The sequence below is a fragment of the Coffea arabica genome, chromosome 8c, assembly GCF_036785885.1.
Source record: "Coffea arabica cultivar ET-39 chromosome 8c, Coffea Arabica ET-39 HiFi, whole genome shotgun sequence".
NCBI classification, from domain to species: domain Eukaryota; kingdom Viridiplantae; phylum Streptophyta; class Magnoliopsida; order Gentianales; family Rubiaceae; genus Coffea; species Coffea arabica.
The window spans coordinates 6732658-6745699 of record NC_092325.1 but is presented as its reverse complement, the minus strand read 5'-3'; the positions used below and the strand labels follow the sequence as shown (position 1 = coordinate 6745699).

The following is a 13042-nucleotide window of genomic DNA, read 5'->3' as shown; positions in this document are numbered from 1 at the left end:
TGAGCACTTGATCCGAACATTGCCTCCAAAGGTACGGGTCGTCCCAAATGTAATATTTGGCATCACTCTTTAACTTATCTCTCTTAGCCTTCGGCCACCCTGCAGGCAGTTGATTAGTCACTAAAAAGTTTACTAGATCGGCATACCAGGGTACAGACGCGTTCGCAGCAAGTAGTTGTTCCTCTGAAAATGCCTCCCTCAATGGTGGCTCCTCCTTATGAGCAAGTAGGCGGCTCAAGTGATCAGCAACCAAGTTTTCTGCCCCACTTTTATCTTTAATCTCCAAGTTAAACTCTTGAAGAAGCAGGATCCATCTGATGAGCCTTGGTTTAGCATCCTTCTTCGTCATCAAGTATCTCAAGGCTGCATGATCAGAGAAAACTGTTATTTTTGCACCTAACAAATAAGGTCTAAATTTTTCTAATGCAAAAACCACAGCTAGCAATTCTTTCTCTGTTGTAGAGTAGTTGAGCTGAGCTCCATTTAACGCCTTCGATGCATAGTAGATTGCATGTGCAGCTCTACCAATCCGTTGCCCCAGCACCGCCCCCACTGCGTAGTCACTTGCGTCACACATTATCTCAAACGGGAGGCTCCAGTCTGGAGTATAGCTGACACGTTTTCTCCCACCGCCACTCGTTCATCTCCCCTTAGCTTCCTCTTGTGGGTGCACAAGTCCTTCAAAAATTTGGCATATTTCGGTATCTGCTTGATTGCATCCAGTAGGGGGATGTTAATCTCTACTTTCCTGAATACATCCAAAAGTTCCTTTTCCTTCTCTACTTTCCTTGTCTTTTCCAACCTGCAAGGAAAAGGGGGTAAGTTAGAGCTAATAGTGACTGGAGAGGTGGAGGTTACCTTAGGATCTTCACGAACACGTCCTTCCTCCTCAATTTCCTTTTCTATATCCTCCTCGCTTTTGCTTTTTGAATTCTTCACTTTAGGTTCTTCCAGCTCCTTGCCACTCCTCAGCGTCATGGCACTTACATTCCTGGGATTTACCTCGGGTTGCGATGGCAGCTTCCCATAAACGTGAGATTCCAAGCGGTTGATGGTAGTTGCCAGTTGACTTATTCGAACATCTTGGTCCTTCTTGTCAGCTTTGGTGTCCTGCTGGAGCTGCTCGGTTTTCGCGGCCAAGGATCTGATCTCCTGTTGAAGCTGTGTAGTAGTTGCGGCCAGGTTGGTAGTAGTCGTGGCCAGGTTCTTGACTAGGTCCTCCAAGGAGCTTCCTGTATTGGAGGATGAGGGTTGAGGTTTTGGTTGCCAAGGCTGGTAGAATCCTGGTGGACGATTCGGGAATGAACCTTGTTGCCTGTTCCCATAACTGAGATTGGGATGGTCTCTCCAATCGGGGTTGTATGTGTTGGAATACGGGTCATACTGCCTGCGGGGCGCGGGCACGCCTCCGGCCATATTTACCTGTTCCGCCCCGTCCTCTTGCAGAATGGGGCACGAATCCGTGCAGTGGTCCATGCTAGTACAGATTCCACACACCTTCGCTCGCGGTGTGTCTCTCATGGCCAATTGCCTGACGACCGACGTCAACTCTGACAGTTGCTACTGGACGGATGACGTCTCTGCCTCATTGACTCTACGGGTAGGATTGCTCTCACGGAAGCCGAACTGCTGAGAATTTTCTGCCATGGCTTCAATAAGGTCCCACGCTTCCCTCGGTGTCTTGTTCGCCAGGGCTCCTCTACTCGCAGCGTCAATAATACTCCTGTCAGTTGACTGGAGTCCTTCATAGAAGTACTGAATCAGCAGTTGTTCACTAATTTGATGCTGTGGGCATCTCTTGCACAACCTGTTGAACCTTTCCCAATAGTCATACAAGGACTCCCCGGAGTACTGCTTGATGCTGCATATCTCCTTTCTCAAACTCGCAGCCCGGGATGCAGGGAAAAATTTTTCTAGGAATTTCTTCTTCAATTGTGCCCACGTGGTGATACTACCTGCAGGTAGGTAGTATAACCAATCCTTCGCTGCATCCTTGAGAAAGAATGGGAAAGCTCTAAGTCTTATTTGCTCCTTAGTGACCGCAGGAGGTTTCATACTAGAGCAAACTACTTCGAACTCCTTGACATGTTTGTGGGGTTCCTCGCCAGAAAGGCCATGGAACGATGGTAGGAGTTGAATCAATCCCGATTTCAGCTCGAAGGAGGTATTCTCAGCCAGAGTTGGGAACGTGATGCACAAGGGCTGATGAGTCAGCTCCGGGGTAGCCAGCTCCCTCAATGTCTGGGTGTTGGCCATGCTAAATTCGTCTCTTACTGACTCGTTTGCAGAAAATAAGTGCCCTTCTTTTCGTCTCTTGGTCTCTTGCCGTCGCCTACGCGCTGCCTTCTCAACCTCAGGATCGTATACCAAGTCACCTGTACGAAAAGAACGGGGCATAAACTAGCAAAAATACCAAGAAAAAGAAGAATAAAATAAAACAAAATAAACACTGAATTCAAAAAGAAGCAAATACTTCAAACGCCAGTCCCCGGCAACGGCGCCAAAAATTGACAGGTGCCGAACCTGTGCAATAATAATAAATAAAGCCTAACTACCACCTAAAGCAGTCAATAGTCAATTCGAGTACTGGAGCAGGGACTCTAGGTGTGCAATGGGTTACTTGATTCACCCTGTTCCTGAAGAGTTTGCTTAATCCGATATACCTGAATTAATTATTTAACTGAAGTCCCTAACTAGTAGACAGTGGTAAGCAGGGTCGTCTCCTCAGGGACTGGAGAGATATTTGTTTCCTTTTGAAGTCAAGATTAATGGGGGGTTTTGGTATCGAATGCCAACTAAACAAATTAACTGTAGAAAAGAATTAATTAAAAGAAATAAATGAGAGAAACTCTAGCCAAGGGTATACTTCAGAAATGGTTCATGCACTGATCATTGATTCATGGATAATTCCAACATTTACCAATAGATTGGTTATAGTTGTCTCGCACGCGCTAAACAACCAACCCTTCCGTAATTTATCGATAGCTAAGGTACGACCGTTAGCTATTTCTCTAACCCAAAAACAACCCTAGGTACGACCGTAGGATTCAATTTCCAGATTGCATTAATAATTAGAAAGACCCAATCCTAACCAATAAACACGCTACGAGGGTTTATCTAAGCTAAATCATATATTCCCCTGACATAAATCCAATTATACCAGTTGCTACTGGGATAGAGGTAACGAACAATTACGGATTCAATTACCCCTATATAGCAAAATAACCTATATGAATAATTAACTATTGCGCACTAATCAATCATACACAAGGCTATAGCGATTAAAAGCAAGGAACATGTAAATACCAATAAATGAAGAAAATAATTAAAAACGGTTTAGATCTCACAGTAAACGTTGAACCAATTCGTCAGTTGATCCCTCGGCTAGAATTAGGGGTTTAGTTCCCCATTAGTGGAGAGTAGGCCGCGCGTGGAAAATCGGGCGAAGTCACCGTATCTGACCTTTTGGTCAAGAGCAAAAGACAAGAGCAAGGGATCCGAGTTTCCTGCAAATGTGCAGCCCAATCGTACAAGAGTCAACAACGGCGGCTTCCTTTTTGCTTTCTTTCTTTCCTCACAAAAACAACATACGAGAGGTTGCTTTGCTTGGTTTTGTTTCAATCAATTCACACAAGATAGAAAAAGCAAGATACAAAGTCAACAATTGCGGCCCTCTTGTCTCTTTTCCTGACTGCTAAGTAGAAGACATACGGGAGAAAAGGTTTCTCAATTGTTTTCTTCTACAATTCGGTCAAGGCTAATAGAAAAATTCACAGGAATCACCAAAGTCCACAAGAGTGGTTAATGTCTGCTGCTCTCTCTTCCCCTCTGCCAAGATGCGGCGCACAGTGTCCTTTCCCAAAAAAACAAAGAAAACTCTCCCTGGAACCTAAGCCGCGCGAGAGAGATAAAATACCATCCCCCCACAATAGCTGAAAAACTGTTACTTCTTCAAAATTGCAGCCAGACTCCCTAGAAAAATATTAAAACAAAATCTATTACAATTAGGTATCTTCAGCTTCTCAAACGGGCCCCACGTCCGAGGAATCTTCTAAAAGTTGGATTTAAGCACTTTTCAACAACCGTTCCTGCAATTAGCACCAAAACAAAATATCAGTAGAATCCACCCAATTAACGAAAATACATAGTCAATAAACTATGCAATAATGCCCAAAATACCCACTAAAATGTAACCTATCAATCTGCAAGATTAAACGGTTCAAAAAAGAAAAAAGAAAAAACGAGTACCTACCTAATTTGTTTACTCAATATTTATGTGCACTAAAACATAAAATGAAAAGGTCAATCTTCCTTTTTAAAAAAAAAATATTTATTCCCTAGTCCCAGAAGGGGTGAAATTTAAGAAATGGGAAAAGAAAGAGGAATTTGAACCCAAGAAATCCAAGTATTGGGTCAATCTTCGTATTGTTGTCATATTTGTAAATTAATAATAATAATAATAGAATGGACTGGTTTGGGTAATCATTAAATCTTATGTTGGAACAAATATCTTAACTTCACAGTAAATTATGCCCAAAATTCGGATCACTTTAATTAAATTGCAGCAATTGATTAATTATTTTAATTTTCTGTTAACCTTGATCTTTTTTTGCACTAAACGGAAAATATATGTAAATTGGTTAAATTTTTACTTTCCATTGGTAGGACAAATTTTGCAAAACATTTAAAAATTTTACAAATCATTTAAGAGGGCAAATTTTTTAGAGTATTGCCCAAAAATGAAAATTTAAAAAAATATGCTACAATATGGGGCATTTCTCAATATATGTTCCTCGTGTGGGTCAAATTATTAGTTTTAACTTTTTTTTTCTAAAAAAAAAGGGGTACCCGTGCCAATATTTATAAATTGACCAATTTATAAAAAGAGCTCGGCGTGTTGTATTAAATTTTTCTTTTTAATCTGCTGTGCGACACAACAACTTAATATGCTTAATTTTTTACCTCTTTTTTTTTTAACTTTTTGGAAGACCTTTTGCAACTAATTATTTAGCAAATTTAAACTATCTAAAATCATCAGAAATATGTGATTTAAATTATGAAACTAATTTTGTTATTTGTTTTAATATTTAATTCTCAATCAAGTTAATTATGTAACTTTAATTATCTAAGTTTAAGTAAGTATTATGAGTGTCTAATTTAAGTTAGAGTTGTGCATAAGAAATAAAATAGTAGTTTAATTGTAGAATAAAATTTTTTGGCAAATAATGCAATTATACTAAATAAAAAAAATGTGTTGAACCTAAAACCTTACGTCCTTACCCCCGTCAAGAATTCAAGACCACCAAATTCCCCTTAAATTAGATGCCAAACCATTCAAATTTGCTCCATACACATATCTTCATTTAGAGAAGACTAAAATTCACAGACACGTGAAAAATATTATCTTATAGAATTATAGAGAAATGCCAGAGTCTTTTGGATCACCAGCTCTTCTAGTCAAATTCGCATTGACCAATGACAATTAAGCAGTTCAACCATCAAGGACAAATTTCCCATGTGATATTCTAGATGAACAAAATGGTGCAAATGTCTTTTAAGAAATAGACTTAAGGTCAAGATACCACCAAATAAAAACGGATCCTGCTGGCATTCAAAAAACTGCATCGAGAACTCATTCTGGTTTATATGAATTTCTTGTTATGTCCTTTGGCTTGAAAAATGCACTTGCCCCCTTTCAAACTTTTGATGAATTCTGTATTTCAGCCATACATCAAAAATTTGTTTTGTATTTTTTGATGATATCTTGATCGACAACCGGATTATCAAACTCATTCGCATCATTTTTCTATTGTCCTTGAAACTTTTAGAACACACTCTCTCTAAGCAAAGATGTATAAATCTTCATTTGGCCAAGACAAGGTACAGTATTCCGGGCATATAGTTACTAGTCCAGGTGTGCGTGTTGATCCAGATAAGATTGAGGCAGCATATAGTGACTAATGCAGGTGTGCGTGTTGATCCAGATAAAATTAAGGCAATGCCGACTTTGCCTCCTCCTACTAGTATAAAAGCTCTAAGAGGTTTTCTTAGGTGGACTAGTTATTATAGGAGGTTTGTAGAGGGGCATGGTGTATGGCAAAAACACATTGATTTATTTGAAAGTAAAGCTATTCATTTGGGATTTTGCAGCAGATATAGCATTTCAGAAGCTTAAAGTTACTAAATGATTCTATTAAAAAAATTGAAGGACTAGCTATTTCAATCATTTCTTCTTTTGTTTCTTTCTTTAAATGTTACATCAGTGAACAAACAATGTTCCTGTGAACTATAGTTTGAATAGATGAATACCTAACTCCTAACTAATCAAATGGTTGTAGAGATACAAAATCCATGAACAATTGATTTATACTTTTAATGATTCTTAAGTTTTATCAAATATCTCACAAATCCAAATTTAAACCAAAAACCTGTAAACACCACATGACAAGCAAGAGTTTACAATAAATTACAGTTTCGTTTAACAGGGTTAAGGTTACTGCCCTTTTTAGTAAGGGAAAGGGTAGGAATGGTTATAGTTCTGAATAGTGTAACATGTTAGATTAATTACTTGTTGACCATATAAATGTAATAGGCAAATAAATATAACATTATATATTGTATCGTACATGTATGAGAGGACAAATTAAGTACATATACAGATAGTCATGAACCTAATTAATGAATTACATATAACTGAAGTCATGAATCTAAATTAAGTGATTAATGAACTTATCTTTTACATATATGGAAAACTTCATATAAATAAATTATATACATTTTTTACTATGTAAGTACATTTTTTGAAACAAGTGATTCATGATAAGAGTTATCTTATCAAGGAGCAAGATTCAATGAGCTTTATCAATAATCAATGATGAGAATGGTCATTTGTACCTCTATATATAGGCTTTTGAATCAACCAAGTTTGTGCATTATTCCATCATTAGAGCAAACATAGTGAGTGTAGGAGAGAGCATATGGTCTGTTTCAATTTTGTATTTATAATTTATAATTCATGGTTGAAAATCCTAATCTTATATGCAACATTGTTTCAATAAAATTGTGATATTTCGTCACTATTTTTATCCATCTCCACATAATAAGTACATCTTGTTTATGAGATTTTACAAGTAGTTAACCATAAATTAGAACTTCCCCTGTCCCTTCCGGAAACTGGACTGTACCACTTCTATGGCACTTTCTAGGGTGAATTCTTAGTTTATGATGAAAAAACAAAGAAGTTCTACAATTGGGGCGGTTTTTGAAGGTTGTTCTACAAATGGGGGGTCTTCGCATTCTGGGAATGCGAGCTCAGTGAGGAATATAGTGAATATAGTGAATCAGTGAATGATATTAGTTCTTTTACCACTAATTTGGGTTGCAAATAATGTTTGGTCCTGTACAGTGGTTAATGCTCCGGCATTTCTTAAGCTTGGATTCTTTAAATTCTCATGGTCTTCATTTTTTTTTCAATTTCCAACTTCAGGTATTGACTACTCAAACCTGGATTTTTTTGGAATATTCTCGATTTTTCATTTCTTTCTCAGTTATTAGTACGTAGATTACTGTAGCTGAACTCCTACAAATTTATGTGAATGGGTTGCCCATTTTTTAGAAAATTTTTATATTATTTCTTAAACACTGTTGTCCAACCAAAATTTTACTTTTCCAACATATTATCTCTCTATAGTATGTCACTAAAATACGACACCATTATTCTTAAATAAGGTTTCCAAATATACTAAATTTCAATTTAAACGTAAGTCTTGTCGATGCTTACATGTCTGGTCTTTCTATTTATTGCAGTAATAAGGGAGGTGTCCAAAATAAAGGAAAGGGAGGTGTCCAATGGTTCAAGGAAAGGGAAGCTCGCATTCCGTGAATGCGAGAGCTTTGTAGAGCTCGCATTTCGCGAATGCGAGCTTTGTAGAGCTCGCGTTTCGCGAATGCGAACGCCCCCCTGCGGAATATCTCACCAAAATCACCCTTTTTGTAGAATTTTTTTAAAATTCATCACAAAATTGGAAATTTCTCCACTTTCTAGCATTTTTGCCTGGTTCCCTCCTTTGTTGTCCATTCTAAACTTCCCTCACCCATATATAGTGTAGTCATTGTGTCTAGAGTCTTGAATAAGGTGAATAATGTTAAATTTAAACATGTTATTCTAGGACTTGAGTGCCTTGGACAAATTTTAACAAATATGATGTTGTGTTTATTGTACAAGTAAGAACATACGACAATTGAGGACATCCATTGACAAAACTATTTTTTAGAGACTTTGGTGTATTTAACATCATTGAATATGGGGTTGAAAACCATAATCTAAAATCACTTGCAACGAAAACCCTACCTTGATTCTAATAGTACCACTACATGAAAAGGTTAAAGGGATAATAATAAGTTGTTAAGTAATTGTGAGCATTAGGTACTATTATATACATTTCCACCCTACTAGTGTACTTTATTATAAGAGGTTGAGTATATGTTGAAATTATACTCGTAATGAAGTGTAAATTGTGACGACTCCACCTCACCCTAGGGCGAACCCTAGGGTTTAGTGGACCGTCTGCCTGACTCTCATCAGGATTCACTCACTTATATTAACTTCAGAGATATCATTAATTTAGATTAACTACTGACAATCCAATCACGCTTACATTTCCCCAGCCAAAACAAGAGTTATCTTAACTATATCAATTAATATGTACATTCCTCAAAATAATAAGTCTGCATGACTTTACTTCAAATACAAAAGATTCACTAGCGTAGAATTTCAAGTTTCGAACTTATACTACCAGCTTCTCACACACCTGTCTTCCACTCCTGTAAGGAAAACAACTAGAAAGGTTGAGCTGATGCCCAGTGAGGTTCCAAGTGAATCCATCCATCCCAAAATAACCATAGCAATCACAAATCAATCATAAAGCATGAAAGGATATATATATATCAATTAGCTATCTAAAACAAGTAATACATTCAATATGAAAGGATACGATACTGATACAGGCTATAGAGGTTGCTTCCACTCCTGTAAGGAAAACAACTAGAAAGGTTGAGCTGATGCCCAGTGAGGTTCCAAGTGAACCCATCCATCCCAAAATAACCATAGCAATCACAAATCAATCATAAAGCATGATATATATATATATATATATATATATATATATATAGATCAATTAGCTATCTAAAACAAGTAACACATTCAATGTGAAAGGATATGATACTGATACAGGCTATAGAGGTTGCTCTTGTCCGATTCTAGACGCAACACTTGCTCCTGTTTAATGATTCAGTGTCATTTCCCAAGTAATAGTACCCAACATTCTCCTTCCAGTGTTCGGTGATCACTTCGATGGGTCATACTTGAGTATACCAATAAACGGTACCCAAGGACTATCAGCCTACTTGACCGAGCATGTTGCTGGCTCGAATAGGTAGACCGTTGTTGGGCTTTGGGCCCAAAACAGTCGTGCACAATTAACAGTAGCAGTTAAACAATTGATGGTTCCAAAAGTAAGTAGATCGAGTACAATAAAGTACACACTCACCTTTTATCAGTGAATAATATCCATCAATTCACCAAGCAACAAGCCACAACCGTACTTTAACATTTAATCATGAATATATACAAGGAACATTCACCCAATCAAGTGGACAGCTATGCCTCGACTTCAGGGTTTCCTTCTAATTCACCACCGACTTTTGAGACATACCCAAGCTACAATTACTCGACCTTTCGACAAAACTAACTTTCTGTCCAAACGACTAAATTATCTTAGTCAAAATAAGTGAAATAACACATAAAATTATTTTTGAAAGGGTTATCAAACATGGAGGTAAAAAGGTATATAGTTTTTGCAACCAAATTCTTGAAAATAAGGTTGGAAAGCTTGCCCTCACTCTCTACTTCTTGTGATAGAAATTTGTCATCAAGATTATTTCAAAATTTCTCCAAAAACTAGTGAATTTATTCATGCATGTCTTGATTAAAACATTAAAAGTTCAATAAACCAATGTGTGCAAGCTTACAGCCAATATTTTAGTGTTAAATCTCGAAAGAAAATGGTGATTATGGTGACTCTCGGGCTCCAAGCAGAAACTCCAGCATTACCACTCCAATTCCCTTATAACTTTTGGATTTAGCACACCAAAATTTGACAATAACTTTTAACAAAGTATCTCACATGATTGTATAGTAAAATAGCAACAAATTTTCGAATTATGGACTGAAGTTTAGCCTTGGTTCAAGGCTGGAAGTTTCCTCCAAAACAGGTTACATGCAAGTGCATGGATTTTTAACCCAAAACCCAACTTTCTTTCAGGCATAAATCATGCAATATATCATGAAGTAACTATAAAGCATGTATCTCCTTGAAAAACTTCAACAAAAATGGAAGCCACAAGCTGGAAAACACAGCTTCACCCTATGGTTCAGACAAGAAAATTTCCAGCAAGTCTCTCTTCACTTTTCTCACCAAAACTGCACCCCACTTACTCACTTTCAACCATAAATCACACAATGATAGGCTTGTAACATAATATAAGGTATTAATCAGGCATTCCAGCAAAACTCAGCAAAGAAATTTGCATCTAAGAGCACAAAACTCAAGCCTCTTCTACGGTTCCAAAGCTGGAAAAATTTCCAACAAGAAGGCAGTTTGCGAAATGAACTTTCCTCCAACAAAACTCTTTATTTTTCACTCAAACCCAACATGCATGTAAAGATTGATGAGTTATAAAGTATATTGAACAAAAATCTGAAATTTTTTAGCCAAAAGTCAGCGAGAAACTGGAAAAATTCTCTCTCTCCCTCACTCGGCCAGTCAAGCAAGATTTGCAGCCGTTCAAGCTTTTTCCATCTAAGTTATCAACTTCCTACTAAATCCAAAGGCAAATATACTATATATATCATGCAAAGCAAGAATAAGACATATATCATACATTCTTAGTAAAATCTTCTCCAAAATTTCGATTGAAAAGCTGTGGAACAAGATTGTCCATAATATGCTTAACACACGGCTAATTTCAGCGGCCACATGCTCACATGCATTCTATTATTTCACCAAGATTCATCTATCAAAAGGGATTCAAGGATTTTCTAGCAACTTGCAGCAAAACAGGAGCCAAAATCTGGAAAAAAAAATAGTCATCTCTAGTTCGGTCCAAGCTGGGAAATTTCCAGCTATGAAACAGTTTCCACTTCCAGTTTCTACTTCAATCCAACCTCAAACCAAACATGCATCCAAATCCCTCTAAAGTATATAGAAAGGTTGAAGTTTCTAGCCATTTTACCTTTTTTTCTGCTACAACTCAAGGTGGAAGTTAGCTCACCTTCCTACTTTCTCCTCGGCTGGAAATGGAGGCAAGACAAAGTGTTTCTCTCAGCTGCAAATGGAGACAAGGCACTGTGGTTTCTCTTGGCTGACGTGGAGCAAGACAAGGAGATTCTCTCAACTCTTTCTCTCTTGTTTCTCGCGGTTGGAAATGGAGCAAGACACAATGTTTGTTTGGAGCAAGACTCAAGAAAATTTGACCAAAGAGTTCTTTGTTTTTTTTTTGTCATGCAATGATCTACACTTGGCAGTTGGCACTAACATTTCACGATTTGTTAAGCATGCATAAGTCAAGAACTAATCTAACAATTATCCCATACTTTTTTGTTATTGTTTTATGCCCCTACTAATTTCTTATTCTAGCTAGTGTTAATTTTTATAAGGATTGATCCTACACTAATTTAGGATATATTCAACTTGTTTAAACACAAGAAACAAGTAAACACATAAATTAAATAATAACAAGCAATCGCAACACATTCAATTCTAGATAAAACATAAATTGCGCAATTAATTTCGGGCTCTTATATAAATGCTTTCATTTTGATTGGTCCTATAAAGTTTGAAAGTGCCTTCACCTATATGACCATAGAAGTGGCGCCGTTTTTTAACAAAAGTTTGAATTTACTTTTGTTTATGATCATGAATCTAGGATGGAGCACATGATCAGTAAAAGTGCTAAAATTCTTTGTGAATTGATTAATATTTATAACGCCATGTGTGTGGTTTTTTTAGCCTAATTTACAATCCATGGTTTAATACTACATATAACCTTGATCTGGTTAGATTTGATGATATATTGACAATAAAAAGAAAGTTTAAATCAAATGATACTTTCTTTTATGCATGGTATTTGCTTGTGTTAGTTTGATATTTCATTTATAAAAATGTGGGGGATTGTTGGATTAGGTTATAATGAAACATGTAAATGTATAATTGTGGCTCAAATGTACAAATAAAACAAGAAATGTACAAATGAGTCAAGAGAATGTACAAAAGAAACATGGAATTAAAGTGACAAAATGGACTCAGTAATAATGGATCTGCGGATGGATTTGGCTTAAACAAAGCTGGATTCAAGCTGCAGAATGTGTCCAGAATTCTCAGTATAGGATCCGCGGACGGATCCGCAGGTGAGAAGAGTGGATCCGCGGATCCTGGCAACGTTCAGAAACTTCTAAACTTCTGTTTGGCACCTTTTCATATACGAAGTTAGTAAAAATTTCCGCACTTTAGTATGCTTGTGTACCCAACACCAACCACGTCAGATCAGCTCTAAGTATTACAAAATATCACAAAAATGATCAGATTTGTAGAAAGGGGAAAAGAAATTTAAGAAAAGTGTACCACACTATCAACTCAATAATATAAGTTCTACTGTTATGCATGCAGTTGGATCTGTATGATAGAGGAGAAAAATATGGGATCAACACTCAAATTCTCCCTATCTTCGTGTACTACGATCCGTGTAATGAGTTTGAGTTTAAATTAAAACTTCAAATCAAGTACAAGGATGCATTGCGAGTTCCATGAGAGAAAGCAGTTATTTAGATGTTTACTTTTTGATTTTGTGTCAATAAAAACACTTGACATTTTTGTAATACGGTGGATGAATAATGTCACTAGAATTATTAAAGGTTGATACTTCGCTACTTAATATGATTTGTTAGTGGATATTGAAAAATCAAAATTTATGCAATTTTTCTTCA

General features: G+C 36.9%; 1 non-coding gene across 1 annotated transcript; it reads left to right on the top strand.

The window, feature by feature from the left end:
• Positions 1 to 1777: 1777 nt before the first annotated feature.
• LOC113707517 (small nucleolar RNA R71) lies at positions 1778 to 1884 on the top strand. The gene has a single exon (XR_003452245.1). It is a non-coding gene; the product is annotated as a small nucleolar RNA R71 (small nucleolar RNA).
• Positions 1885 to 13042: the final 11158 nt, after the last annotated feature.